Raw genomic sequence first — 15,032 nt, forward strand, 5'->3', positions numbered from 1 at the left:
GACTTCAGTCGGATCTGTGGCACTCTTAGGCTGCGGGGGCTCTTCAGTGAAAGGATCTTCTTGAACTGAAGGCGTATGAATGTGTTCTAAAAACACGTTGCTGGGAATGGCTTCTCTCTTGGAACCTATCTTTGCCAAATCATCGGCTGGTTGATTTTTCAGTCGGGGTATATGATGGAACTCTAACCACTACCAAAAAATACACTTCCGTGATGATACGTGTTTGTCACAGTAGGTCGCGTTTTTTGTCATGCATGTACATCCATGACAAATTTATGACAGAATCAAGATAGTCATACCTGTGCTGTCGTAGAAGTGTTCCATGACATTACCAAAATTATCATCACGGAAGTGTCCACTTCCATGACGATAAATCGCGCGTCACAGAAGTGCTTTCGTCAAGGGTGACTGACACGTGGCATCCACCGTAACGGAACGCCGTTAAGCTATCGGGTCGGGTTTTGGATCCGATAACCCGTTAACAGCCCCGACCAATGGGTATTTTCCACGTGTAAAATCATCATTGGCTGGAGGAAACACGTGTCGGCTCACCGTTGGGACAAATGTCATCCGCTCATTGGACCGAAGGCGCCTATGATACGGCGACACGTGGCATGGCCCAACAGAGGCCCATTCCTGTGAAAAGGCTGGCCCATTTGACTTGGTCAAAAGGTGGCGGGCCGGCCCACGGAAAGCCTGTTAACGGCCTGTTCGCATATAGCCCATTTACAACCCGGTAACCCAGGGCCCGTTATGCCCTATCCGAATTAGGCCCAGTAGCGTCATCTGAGCCGTCCAATATGATTCAGCCCGTTTTAACTTTCGGCCCATGTGTGGCTCATGACTTCTTTCGGCCCATATGAGGACCTTTGTAACTCCTGGCCCATTAACGGCCCGTGGTGAAACTAGCCCATAATGAACAGTGTATCACTTTATACCCATTAACGGCCCGTTATTCCATTGGGCCGTTTCCAGCCCAAGTTATCTTTTGGCCTTCTCAGGGCCCATTGATTCTTGGGCTCATTTGTAGCATTCGGTTACATACGACCCGTTACTATAATTTTCTGCTTGTGGGCCAAATTCAGCCCGTCGTTACAGTCGGCCCGTTTGCGGACCGTTAATACGTTGGGCCGTTTTCATGTCAAAAAAAACCCGTTGGGCTGTTTTCATAGAGTTATCAAATACGTCCCGTTATGGTCCACGAATAGTACGGCCCATGATTGGCGAAATGATGATACACCCCGTAGAAGGCCCATGGATAGTACGGCCCGTAGAAGGCCCATGGACCGTACGGCCCGAAGAAGGCCCATGGACCCTACGGCCCGTAGAAGGCCCATGGACCCTAAGGCCCATATAGAAGGCCGATGGATGCTATGGCCGGACGAAGGCCCATGGATCATACGGCCTGCAGGAGGCCCATGGTTACAACAGTCCGTGTGTTGCCACGATTATTTTGGCCTAGTTATCAAAAATAGGCTATTGTGGCCACTAGAAAAAAAAAGAACTGCAGTGACTACAAGCAAACAACTAAACAAGACAATAAGGAAATAAATAAGCAAGCAATTAACGCTAGCCTATTATCGCTATTACACATATTACATGCACTGGGCATCAAAGTTCGCCACCAGTGCAAATATAGGGAACAAAGCAGCACATTACATACACTGGCCGTCAAAATTGGCCACCAGTGCAAATAAACGTGACAGCAAAACAAGAGCATAACTGAAACAACTTCAGAAGAGCTCAAGAAACGTTATCCTGGGTATCCACCATGCTGGCAATAAGCTTAGCAAGCTGATTAGCTTTGTCCTGTTTGGCGCTAAAATCCTCCAACGCTTGCTGTTGCACCAGAAAGTATGCATCTGAATGCTCCAGGGACTTCGCAGCACAGCTGATCGATGTCTTTCAGCTTGTAGTTGAGACTCAAGAAACCGAACTGATTCAGACAGTGAGTTTGAATAGCTTGTGCAGGCGGTAGTGGCCAGTAACTCGACCACTAAACCAAGACAGGACTTTGGGGTTGTCTCGCTGTCTTCAAGATAGTCTTCCTTAGCTGTTTTATCAGCTTGGTTGGAGACCAACAAGGATGTGTCACTATCCTGAACCTTATCTGCATTACTTCCTTTACCATTGCTTAATAAGTCACTCTTCCCCAATATTCTGTCAGCATTCTAAAAGAAGAAACAAGTAGACACATAACAAGTTTAGCATGTACTAGTATATGAAACTCATTTCGGTGAACCAGTTCATTAGTAAGGTGGACAGGATTAAACTACCAAGTCTTCTATTGCCAAGTACTAGTACATAATAAAAGCATCAAACAAACATATATCTATGTCCTATGGTCACTGCATTGTCTTGCCAAATCAAAATAGAGACACGGTTCAAATCATATCAGTTCAAGACAAAGCAGCAGTGAAAGAATACAAAGTGTGGGAAACTACACGGCACAACAAGATTTCAGATGGGTACCACGGGTCTACATGTACAACAACACTATTGGCTCTGTTGTGATGCTAGTAATGTGCATGATATGAAAGTCAACTGTATAAACAATTGAAACTGAAATCAACAGAGCTATTGATAAGAGCAAACATGTTAAAGAAACATGCGTGAACATACCTGTTGTGCCATTGGAGTTTCGATTGGATCCTTCAATTTAAAAATAAGTTTATATGAGTAAATACAGTGATACAAGAGCAAAGCAATCATACTTAAAAAAGGCGCGCCTAGGCTCTAGGCGTTGGCAAAACGCATTGCGCATAACTACGCATAATATGTGCATAACTGCGCATAAGCATGCACTTTGGTCAGTAAAGCGCAAGGCGGTTGCAAAATGCACAATTAACGCCTAGCGCTTTTTTGAACTATGATAGCAATGGAATCTTAAATTAGAACAGTTGTTCTTCAGGTTTAGGCACTTGTTCTACATGAACAGAGTACAGTAAGACGCAAGAATATAATACTTAAAAATAGAAAATGAGCTCATAGACCTTACCACATTCTTGGTTCGGGACCAGTACAGAACAAGGCGTTCCCAGTCATCGTCCAGTAAATGTGTCTCAGGAGAAGTAAGGGAATTTGATGAGTTTCTTTGCCGGTGAAGTACGTTTTCTTCAGGTAATTCCGATACTGCCACCAAGCATTCTTGAAGATAGCAGAGGTATTAGCATAGGTTACCTCATCCTGAGTTTCCAAATCGGTCCTTCTCTATAGAGAAAAATGGGAAAATTTGCTGTATTATAACCATCATGGAGGTAGGATGTATGGGACGAAGCAAAGTAATTGCCATGAATAACATTACTTACACATAACTCCTGGACAAACACCTGCAACTGGCATTTTCCTTCAACTTCTGTATAATATTTCCAAGATGGGAAGATACGCACATACGATTTAACAACATCAAATGCGATAGATGCTAAACTACGACTAGCTGGTTGTGCTTCCTCCACAGGAATAGGCGTACTAACTGGTGGAGTTGGGGTTCGCCGTGATAGTATTGGCCCTTTGGGCACTAGAGATGCCTTACTAACTACTCTTGTTTGGGAGCTCTGTGGTGGAGATGGTGCTGTGTCAACAGGAACTGGGTTACTACACTACTAGAAAAAGGCTTACTAGTGGCGCACCAGTTTTGCCTACTAATGGCGCACTACTGGTGCGCCACTAGCATCACGCCACTAGTAATTTTTACTAATGGCGCACCGCTGGTGCGCCATTAGTATCTGGTACTCTAATGGCGCACCGGAGAGTGCGCCATTAGTATAGGCCAGGGTGCGCCATTAGTATGCCTCCCAGGGGGCCATATATACCCATGTGCTTTGCCATACTAATGGCGCACTGCTGGGTGATGCGCCATTAGTACCCTCTGGCATACTAATGGCGCACTGCTCTGAGATGCGCCATTTGTATCCTTTGGCATACTAATGGCGCACGTTGGCGGGATGCGCCATTAGTATGTATATTAGGGATTATTTTATTTTCTTTTCTGATTTTTGCACAGATTACAAAATATATTATTGGACAGAAAATAAGCAGCAGGACACAGCAACAGCAGATTCATCGAATACAATAGAAGATTAGTCTCCGAATACAATTCATCATATTAGTCTCCGAATTCAAATGACCGAACGAAGATAGAACATTACAAGTCTCGAGACCGCGAGTAGCGAGTTTGTCTTCACATTACAAGTCGATATCGATCATCTAAACTACCATCACATAGAAGAGAGCTGCGGTCATCACGATGAGCATGATCGCGATGAAACTGGTCTTCATCCGGTTCCTCCAACGCTCCCTCCTATCTCCCGCTAGATAGCGCGCGTATCTAGATTCCGCCTCTGCCCTAGTGGTGTACCCTTTGTAACTGTTACCGCTGAAACGATGAACCTGTCTCCGACACTCCTCCCAGTCGTCGTAGACTCCGGGAACCTTACCCTTGTACACGACATACGACGGCATCTCTATGCACTAGCCAAACAATAGACAATACATAAGCAATATATAAGTATGCAACAAAAGGATCGGAAGAGAAAAGCAAGACATTAATAGCACGATTCATGGTCCTACTAACAAATAGCATCGATTACATCTAAGTTGAACGACTGTCCAAACCAAAGAGACATACAAGTTCACTAAAGTTTAATTACAACATGAGCTAATGAATGTTTCAGAACTACACATAGCATCACAACTTTCGACTCGACTCATGGGACCGGAGCGTGGATGAAGCCGACGTCTGTCGTGATGGTCATGAAGTCGCGGGCGTTGTCAGCCTGCATTTGTAGCGTTGTGTCTATCTCGCTGTTGGACGGTTGAAATTTGAGGTAGAACTGCCCCGAGGTACGAAGGACATCTTGATGGATGATTTCTGCAAACTCCGACTGGATGCGAAAGAATTCTTGTCGGATGTCCGCGTCCTGGATTGCCACCAAGCTTGCGGCCCAATCTTTGAGATTATTTGGTAGCAGAAGGTGATTATGGTCCCGCACGATCGCCCGCATGTGATGGAGGGCGTAGTAGGCATCCTTCTGACCGCCAGGCGGCTGCTTAACGCAGGGGAACGTCGTATTGTGGGTGAACACGTGCCTGCCGTACCTACGAACTGGCCTCTTAAAGGTGCCTCCAGATGCGGCGTAGCCGGGGAGAGCATCATCAAGAACTTTCTTGATATTTGTGTAGTCTATCTTGGAGTCACGGTCCGGGTCGAGATACGTGGCCATGGAATATTTCGGGCTTAAGAGGATGAGTGTGCAATGTGTGTCACTGCACAGAACACGGAATGTTAGAAAAAACAAAGAACGATCAAAATCTAGGAAATCATATGTTACGGGGCGGTTAGGAGATGACTTACTTGGGAAAGTAAGGCACGAGGAAGTTATCCTTATCTGGGTTTGCCAGAATGACGCCTTCGAGGTGTGAACTCGCGACTTGCCGGTCCCCAGCGCTGCCCAAGATCTTGGCACGCATGTAGAAGGGGTCGACTATCACAATGTCCGGGGTCTTGTCTCTAATGATCCGCATCTCCATACTCAGCGAAAACAGCCGAACGAAGGTGTAGTGCAGCGGATGAAGGTTAAGCATAGCAAAGATGTCATCAAATCGCAGGACGATCGTACCCCCGACGGTGCTATCCACAAAGCCCTTGCCCTCTGGCACCTTGGCCACGAAAACCGGGTATGCCACATCATTCTCTATGAGACGCCGCTTCTCCAAAGAAAGAACACTGTCATGCAGACTCCGCATAGCACCGGTTGCAGCATTGAGCATATTTGTCGGTAGCATCGGCCTACCCGCCACATGCACCCTCCTCGAGATATCCTTAGGTGAAGGTGGCCCGTCCTGAGCACAGATCGTACTCGGTGCCGGCTGGCTCGCACTGGCGCCCTTGTTAGTCTTTCATTTCCGTCCCTTCTTCTTGATCTGCTGTAATGGGATCGAGTTCTGCTCACAGACCGCCTTCTTGAGCGTGTTGGGGCTGATAATATTTGGGACCTCAGCTATCTGAGGCTCGGTGAAGGCGGCAGCTGGAGGCGTCTCCTGAGAACTGAACGCCAGACGACGCCTGTTGCAATTGGATTTCTCCGCCGTACCAGCTAGATCGCGGTCGTCTTTTTGAGGGTTGGGTTCTTGAGAAGGAGGCCCGCAGAACTCATCACCGTACCCATGTTCGGCAAAGTACTTATCGACGTTGGTAAATGTACTGTCGTCGTTGTCGTCGTCGTCCGGATCCTGTGCCATATGCATGTTCGGATCATGTGCCATAGGGATGTCCGGCATGTCTGGTAGCGTTGCGGCGTTCTTGCCATGGCTTGGCGCTGGCACGACTGGCGGTCTTGTCTGTGGGGTGGTGTCCCCCGCCCCCAAACGAATCTGGCTCTTCGGCCAAAGCAGGGGCCAGCTTACACAGGCGCTGAGGGTCATCACATCATCGTCGTCGGCCCCAGCGGGTCGAATCGGAGGTAACAACTCGTCGCAGCCTGGCAGCACCCGAACCAGTTCAACCCTATACAAGGTGGGTGGCATCGGATTACCGTGGAACACGCGGTTGCCCGGTTGAACGATTCTGCCCTTGGCGACATCGACCAACTCGCCACCCACGAAGTGCAGGAGAGTGCAAGGAACATCGGTGGCGCCCTGCGAAAACATGTAGGGCGTCAGGGATGCCCAGTCAAAAGCAAGGAGATGAAGTCATCGGCCGAGAGGCTTAGTTACCGTGATGCCGTCGAGCTCGGCTAATGTCGAGGCACCGCCAACGGCGGGCGTGCGCGTGCAACTGACGGAGGGGCCGCTTGCTGGCGAGGTGCCGGCCGGCGTACACCCAGGTGCATTAAGCTCCAATGCCCGTGCCGGCGCCGGAGACACGAATACCGCCTCCGCCGGAGACACCAATGGCACCGCCTGCGCGTTGTGTGAGTTGCTGGCCGTGAAGCTGGGAACCGGGGGAGGCCCCTGTTGGCCGCCCGCAATCCACGTCGTCAGCCCCTGAATCAAGGTAGGCACAATGGCGGTGAGCGTCGTTCCCAGTTGTTGTTGCACTTGCTCTTGGACAATCTCCGGAATCCGCGCCACTTGTGCCTTGAGTTCTTGAACCTCGCGCGATTAGCTTTCTGAGCTGGTCTTTTTCTCCTTTCGCCCACCAGCGGTATAGTATGACGACCATTTTGTGGACAAGCCTTTGCCGGCCACACGACCAGCTGACGACGGCTTACTGAGCTTATCCTTGTTTTTCATTACGTTCAACGCCCTATTTAAAGGGGTGTCAAAAGGGGAGCTCTGAGATGACCCCGCGCTACTGCTTTCAGCCTCCTGCGGAAGGAATGTGAACCATTTAGAAATTTGGCTTCATTAATTAGAATGCAACCATATGGAGCTAATTACTCAGGGGTGTATTCCTTACCAGAACAAGCTCAAGCGCCCTGGTCTTCGGATCCGTGGTAAGCTCCTTTGTTACCGGGTCCTCCTTGTACCGGGCCCTGACAAAGTTCCTAGTCTGCTTGTCAGGGAATTTCTCGACGCGGGGCGGTAGGCCTTGCTCGGCACGCTCCGCGTCCTCCTTGTCCCATATAGGCTCCGCCACTCTGTAACCGCCGGGACCGAGTTGGTGGACCCCTAAGTTCAACTGCCGCATTTCTTTCCCCCACTGACTTGATTCGGAGGTTGCGCTGCTCTCGCACTTGATCTTGAACTCCTTGTAGTCATCTTCGCTCATCAAAGGATATTTCGCCTTGATCTTCTCATAACTATCACCTTTTTCAATCATTGCCTTCACCGTGCTTCTCCATGTAGACAGGGTCGTGCTCATCCTCGTGAGGGCGGCACTGTTCACTTTATTCCTTGAGAGGCGTGTGTTTGCAAACTCATCGGGGAACTTGTATCGTTCGTGCAGCTTCGTGAAGAGGAGGCAGCGCAAATTCCCTCGATCCTTATGCCTTAGGTTCTCGGTGTTGATCGAGACGGTGCTCCGGAGAATGCACCCGAGCTGAACCGAGTACCCCTTGACTACATGTTTGGGCGCCGTTGGATGCCCGTCGGAGTTCACTTCAGTAAATTCCTCCTTGACGGTGCCGAGCACGTTCGGGCGCCGGTCCTTCCGTTGCCTCTTCGGTTGGCTGCCATCTGTGCGTGCGCTGCCATCATCAGTGGTGGCATCCTCGGCGGCACCATCAGTGGTGGCATCCTCGGTGGCACCATCAGTGGTGTCATCCCTGACGCCACTAGGGGTTGTGTAGTCAGGATCGGTGTCTTCCGCGGCATCCTCATAGCGGTGAGGTTCTTCCTCCATCTCCTGGGACAGCTCCCAGAATTGCTTGCCGCCCGAACCGCCGGCCTCATCGTTGTGGGCCATGTTTCGCTCTAAATAGGAAAAAAGTTTGGTCAAAAAGTTGGTTATTGTCAAGGAACAAGATCATGGTCTCATCATTTAGGGTTTGTCGACACCGAGGCATCCTAAAAGCTAAGCTTTTATCATTTAGGGTTTGTCGACGCCGAGGCACCCTAAAAGCCTAAGCGTACATCATTTAGGTTCTCATCGGCACCGAGGCACCCTATAGAAGCCAAGGTTTCATCATTTAGGGTTTGTCGACGCCGAGGCACCCTAAATGCTAAGTTAAGTTTTCATCATTTAGGGTTTATCGATGCCGAGGCACCCTAGGTTGGGCCTAATCACTTGGCTCCATTGCCACCTATGTTGGGTTTATCATCTAGGGTTTATCGATGCTAAGGAGAATTCTAAGTTGGGCGTAATCACTTGGCTCTATTGCCACCTATGGTTTAATGCAGCAAGAATGGCGGGGCAGTTGATCCTACTTAACTAAGTACTAAGATACCCCGGCCCATGCATTAGTCGCAAGTACCCCATATGTCCTATTTTTAGCAAAGTCATGCTAAAATTCACGGAAAATTTCTGCATGACCTTTGCTGAAAATAGGACATATGGAGTACCCGAATTTGCCGGAACGGAAGTTAATCGACATTCCAGCAAACTCAAGGGCCTCTCGGGGTACCTGCAAATTCATCACGACACAATGGTCGGAGACAAAACATGATGGGCAGGCCAAATGCTCATGTCACAAGTAATTCAGAGGCATCACAATAAAGCAACACCCTGCACTAGCCTAAAAACAAGTGAAGTTTCACCCATATAAGAACAACTTTATAAAATTATAGAAGTTGCTAAATTTTTTGTATCCTTCATACACACTGGAGTACAATGCTTTATAATGTTCCATCATCATTATAGAAATCCAAGAAACACATGGTCTTGAGGATATTCTTTATGACTGATTATTTCAGTTTTACATGCAGATTTTGACCAAAAAACACATGGTCTTTTTAACAGTTTTTTTACAGTAGCTCAAGTTTTTGACAGTAGCTCCTCACTGTCTGTCACCTGCAACACTTTTTATGCTAGCAGCTCAAGTTTGTGCCATTGGAGCAAATAAGTGGCCAGATGTATATGATTGCACCACTTGATCTGCACTTCTCTATATTATATGATGTACTGAAGAACTGGAGCAAAAAAAATTGTATATGATGATTCTAAGAAAAGGGAAAAGGAGTATCAAGAACAGATTCACATGTCTGGCTGTTAGCCATTACAAACTTAAATTTATCTATTTCTGTATCTCACAAACTATCATAAATGAATAATAGTATTATAGTTCAGCTATTCCATGGAATAATGGGCTTAAGATTAATGAACCAACAGATGCCCTAATGGAAGTAATAACAACATGACAGCAAACAACCAGCAAACATGATGGGCAGGCCAAATACTCATGTCACTTCCATTAGGGCATCATCTTCCTACAACTCCTCATCTTCAGCAGCATAGGGTAATTCATGGTTTCAACTAACAGTTCTACTGCCTGTGCGTGTGCGTGTACTGAATTAAATTAAATCAGTAGTACACACTTTTGTGAGCTTTATGGTTGGTTGGTTGGTGCTTTTTACCTTGGTGGAATTACTGGCGGAGTGCTTTCTTTCGGACCGATGCTTCTGCTCCTTCTCCAGCAAGCACAGCAGCCTCTTGTTTGCTTCGTCGAGGGCTCTGTTCTCCTCAAACAGCAACTTAACCTTGAATGGAAACACGCAAGAAACTTCTAACCGTCAGAACCACGCTAGTTTCGCACAAATCTATTGACATTCACTAAGAAGGCGATAAAAGTCACAGGTGCAGAACATGTTTGCAGTTGCAAGGACAAGAGAGGTTCGGTATGTATCGTACCTCCTCCTCTGCTTTGTTCAGGTTGGTCTTGAGTATCTCCTTGTCCCTCTGCAGCGCTTGCACTTGTTCAGTAAGCTGCGCGTGAGTAAGTAAGATGAATGTTGGAGGATCAGTCAGGTTGGTTAAACAGCAGCACTGCACTAGTAATTACAAAGCAGCCACCGCAGTAGCACATAGGAGTATCATGCAAGCAAGTAGAGTGTTGAATGATGGTGACAGAGCTCTAGAGTTCACATGACACTTCCATTAGTTCATAGCAGTAGCACAAAGGAAGGAGGAAGGAGGAGAGGTACCTGGTCGCCGGAGGGGTCGGGGTCGGGGTCGGCGAAGGGGTCGCGGTCGGGGTCCGAGCTCGTCCGGGTCCTCGCTCGCCGCGGTCGAAGGAGAGCAGGGGCCGGTGGCGGAGGACGGCAGGGGCAGGCGGGATGGGCGCGTCGGGGCCGCGCTCGCCGGCTGCTGCAGGGGCCGGAGGAGGCCCTCGCTCGTCGGAGGGAGGAGGAGAGGAGAGGAGCGGGCGGCGCGCGCTCGGCCGATCCCGTTCGGGGGCACGGGGGTGGCGGGGGTGGAGTCCCGCGGGGGTCGGGGCGGTGGCGTCGAGGCAGCGCAAGACCACAGCGGCGGACGACGTGCAGGCGCGGCGGACGGAGGGGGCAGAGCAAGGGGGCGGCAGCGTATGGTTGGGGTCGAGTGGGGGATCTGGCGAGGGAGGGAGGGAGGCCACAATGCGAGGGGAACAAGTACGTCGATTCTAATGGCGCACCTCCCCCTGGTGCGCCATAAGTACGTCGATTCTAATGGCGCACCTCCCCCTGGTGCACCATTAGAATTTGGTTTTACTTACTAGCCCGACTGGTCAGGTTATATCCCACCTAACCCTATCTCCATCAGAACACGCCCACTAGCCCGACTGGTTAGCACGCAGCACACACACTAGGAGGTCCTGGGTTCGATTCCCAGGCTCCCCAATTTTTGTTTTTATGCATTTAAAATGCTGTTTGATATTTATTTGTGTTTAAATATGTTCAAACTTGTTTAAATCATAACAGTAATATTTTTTATAAAAACAGTAATGATTTTTTTAAAAATATCATCAAATCTGTTATTTGAAAATATAATCAAATTTGCTTTTTTTGCAAATTTAGTTGCATTCATTTGTGACGGTGGAGCGGGCCGGGGAGGGTGCGGGGGAGAGGGTGCGGGGGGTCGTCGGCGACGGCTGGTGGAGCGGGGGAGGGTGCGGTGGGTCGTCGGCGACGGTGGAGTGGGGGAGGGTGCGGGCCGGGGGTCGGCGGCGGCGGCCGGTGGAGCGGGGGAGGGTGCGGTGGGTCGTCGGCGGCGGTGGAGTGGGGGAGGGTGCGGGGGGTCGGCGGCGGCGGCCGGTGGAGCGGGGGAGATGGTGCGAGATCGAGTGTCCATGAAATTTAAAAACATTCATGAGTTCAAAAAGTGCCCATGAAATACAATCGAGAAATGAAGGCTACAATTTAAATACAATCGATCTTAGCTAGCTATCTGTTCACAATCTTCTTGCCCTTATTTTTCGTAAATGGAGTTCTTCTCTTGAACGGACGTCCTTTAGGTAGGGTGGTCCTGCTTCTTCTTGTGGTGTATGCTGATACTTCATCGTCGTCGTCATGTTCCATCTTCGGGTCGCCGTACTTGTCGAAATCTTGCTCATTGGCGACTCCATCCATTCCGATGATCTTCCTTTTGCCTCTCCTCACGACAACACGACTGGGCTTTGATGGGTCGGTAATGAAGAAACATTTGTCCACTTGGGAAGCTAGTACCCATGGCTCATTTTTCGCGGTGACGTTCGCGCCTGCGGTCTTGGATTTGGCTTCGGTTATAACCATGGTGGTGAAATACCGGTCTTCTTTTATGACGCTCTTGGCCCATCTGACACGGAACATCGGGACCTTCTCTCCAGCGTAGCTCAGCTCCCAGATCTCCTCGATCCTTCCGTAGTATCTGTCCTTGTCGTTACCGGTGTAGGATTCCATCGTTACCCCGGAGTTCTGATAACCATCGCTCTTCATGTCCTTGTCCTCGGTGTAGAATGTGTAGCCGTTGATATCGTACGCCTCATACGTCATCAGGTTGTGCTCGCCGCCCTCTGACAAGGCGAATATGAGTTGTTCTTCCGCGGAAGAATCCTCATGTAAAGGGTACGACAGAAGCTTCTGCTTGAACCAACGCGTGAAACATGAGTTGTGCTCTTTGATTATATCTCCGTCCGTCCTCTGTTGGCCTCGGTCATTGTACGTCTTCTCAATAAACGTTTTGTGCTCTACCACCCAAGGATCGACCAAGTCTATGTGTTGTAGCGCGACTAGGTTTGCTCTTTCAAAGTCGGCGAGTCGACCATCGAAGTCGACATGCATTTCGCGGCGACCCTCACGGTGACCCCATCCAGCGAGCCTGCCGAGGTGCCTGTTGATGGGCAGACCAACGGGGTTCTCGATGCCTAGATAATTCGTGCAGTAGGAGATGCACTCTTCGGTCAGAAAGCCCCTGGCTATGCTTCCCTCTGGACGTGACATGTTGTGAACGTATCCTTTGATGACACCATTCATCCTTTCGAACGGCATCATGATGTGCAGGAACGTCGGCCCGAGTTGGATGATATCATCCACGATATGGACCAGCAGATGCACCATAATGTCGAAGAATGCGGGCGGGAAGAACATCTCAAGCTCGCATAGTATCACCATGATCTCTTCCTGTGGCCTTCTGAGTTGCCTCACGTCAACCGACTTCCGAGAGATGACGTCGAAAAAGTTGCATAGGCCAAATGGCATTTCACGGACATGCGCGTCCATGATCCCACGGATTGCAACTGGAATTATCTGCGTCATCAGCACGTGACAGTCGTGAGACTTCATCCCGCTGAACTTCTGCTTCACTGAGTCTAGGTATCTGCTTATCTTCCCCGCGTAACCGTAAGGAAGTTTTACTCCTACGAGGCAGGTGAAAAACTGATCGATCTCCTCCTGACTTAGAGTGAAGCACGCGGGAGGGAAGTCATTTCCGGTCTTCTTGGCCTTTTTGCCTTAGCGACGACTTTCCGTGTCCTGCTTCGCCTCATCATCATCATCATCATTAGCGTGAAGCTCCTCCCTGATGCCCATTGATTTCAAGTCTGCCCTTGCTTTCGGCCCATCTTTGGTCCTCTCTGGCATGTTGAGCAGGGTACCAAGCAGACTCTCGCACACGTTCTTCGTGATATGCATGACATCAAGGCTGTGAGGCACACGGTGGATCTTCCAGTACGGCAAGTCCCAGAAAACAGACCTCGTTTTCCATACCTTCAGCAGTGGCTCTGGCGCCTTTCGCTTATTTCCCGGCTCTGGCGCCTTTTGCTTCTTTCCCGGCAGTGGGCAATCTTTCCAATTTTTCAACAGCTCGTCTATTTCCTCGCCGCTCCTCGTACGCGGGCGTCTTCGGGGTTCGGTTTCACCATCGAACAGATCCTTGCGTTTCCTCCACGGGTCATCGTCGCGAAGCCACCTTCGATGTCCCATGAACACGGTTTTTGAAGACCCGGGATCTCTATCTAGCTGGCGATACGTTGTGTCATCCATGCACCTGACGCATCCAGGAAATCCGTGGACCACCTGCCCCGCGAGATATCCGAAACCGAGATAGTCGTGCACCATCGTGAGCAGTGCGGCTCTCATAGGGAAATATTCTTTCTCTGCGGCGTCCCACGTATTGGCTGGCGTTTTCCACAGCGTGTCTAGCTCCTCTTCCAGCAGCCCCAGATACAGATTGATGTCGTTCCCTGGTTGTTTCGGCCCTTCAATTAGCATACTCATGTGAATGTACTTCCTCTTCATGCACAACCAGGGGGGAAGGTTGTACATCCACACAAACACAAGTCAGGTGCTATGTGTGCTTCTCTGGCTGCCAAACGGATTGACTCCATCGGTGCTCGCGCCCAGCACGATGTTCCTTGGATCGTTCCCAAATTCTGGGTGTTCGAAGTTCAACGCTTGCCACTGGCTCCCATCCTTAGGGTGACTCAGCATCTTGTCTTTTTTATTTATCTCCGGATCATTTGCGTCATCTTCTCGCCTCTTCTCCTCCCTATCCGCGTGCCAACGCAGGAGCTTTGCTACCTTAGGGTCCGCAAAATACCGCTGCAGACGAGGAGTGATCGAAAAGTACCACACCACTTTTCGAGGAGCTTTCTTCCTCTTCTTGTATCGAGTGACGCCGCACACCGGACATATGGTAGACTCCGTGTGCTCGTCCCGATAAATGATGCAATTGTTCATGCACACATGGTATTTCACGTGCGGTAAATCCAGAGGACACACGATTTTCTTCGCCTCCTCGAAACTGGTCGAGCACTTGTTCCCCTTGGGAAGACGTTCGTGCCAGAATGACATGTTCTCGTCGAAGCATGCGTCGGTCATTTTGTGCTTTACCTTCATCTCCAGAGCCATGAGCGTTACTTTCAGGCGGGTATCCTCGGGCCTGCATCCTTCATACAATGGAGTAACCGCGTCTATCTCCAGTTGATCCAGCTTGGCTTTCTCTCGGGCGGCAGCTCTTGCGTTATCTGTCTGCTTGAGAAGCAGCTCTTGAATATGAGGGTCCTGCACCTAGCCCATCGATGGTCCGTCGTCGTCTGCTCGGCCGGCATCTTCATCTTCATGATCATGCCCTTCGTCTGCTCCCGCATCTTCCTCATCATCATGTCCGGCATCTTCTACATGATGACTGTGTACAACATCACCGTCGTGATCATGTCCTGGAGATTCTTCGTCTTCTCGCCCGCCCGAGCCGCGGTGGTTGT

The sequence above is a fragment of the Aegilops tauschii genome, chromosome 3, assembly GCF_002575655.3.
Source record: "Aegilops tauschii subsp. strangulata cultivar AL8/78 chromosome 3, Aet v6.0, whole genome shotgun sequence".
Taxonomy (NCBI): domain Eukaryota; kingdom Viridiplantae; phylum Streptophyta; class Magnoliopsida; order Poales; family Poaceae; genus Aegilops; species Aegilops tauschii.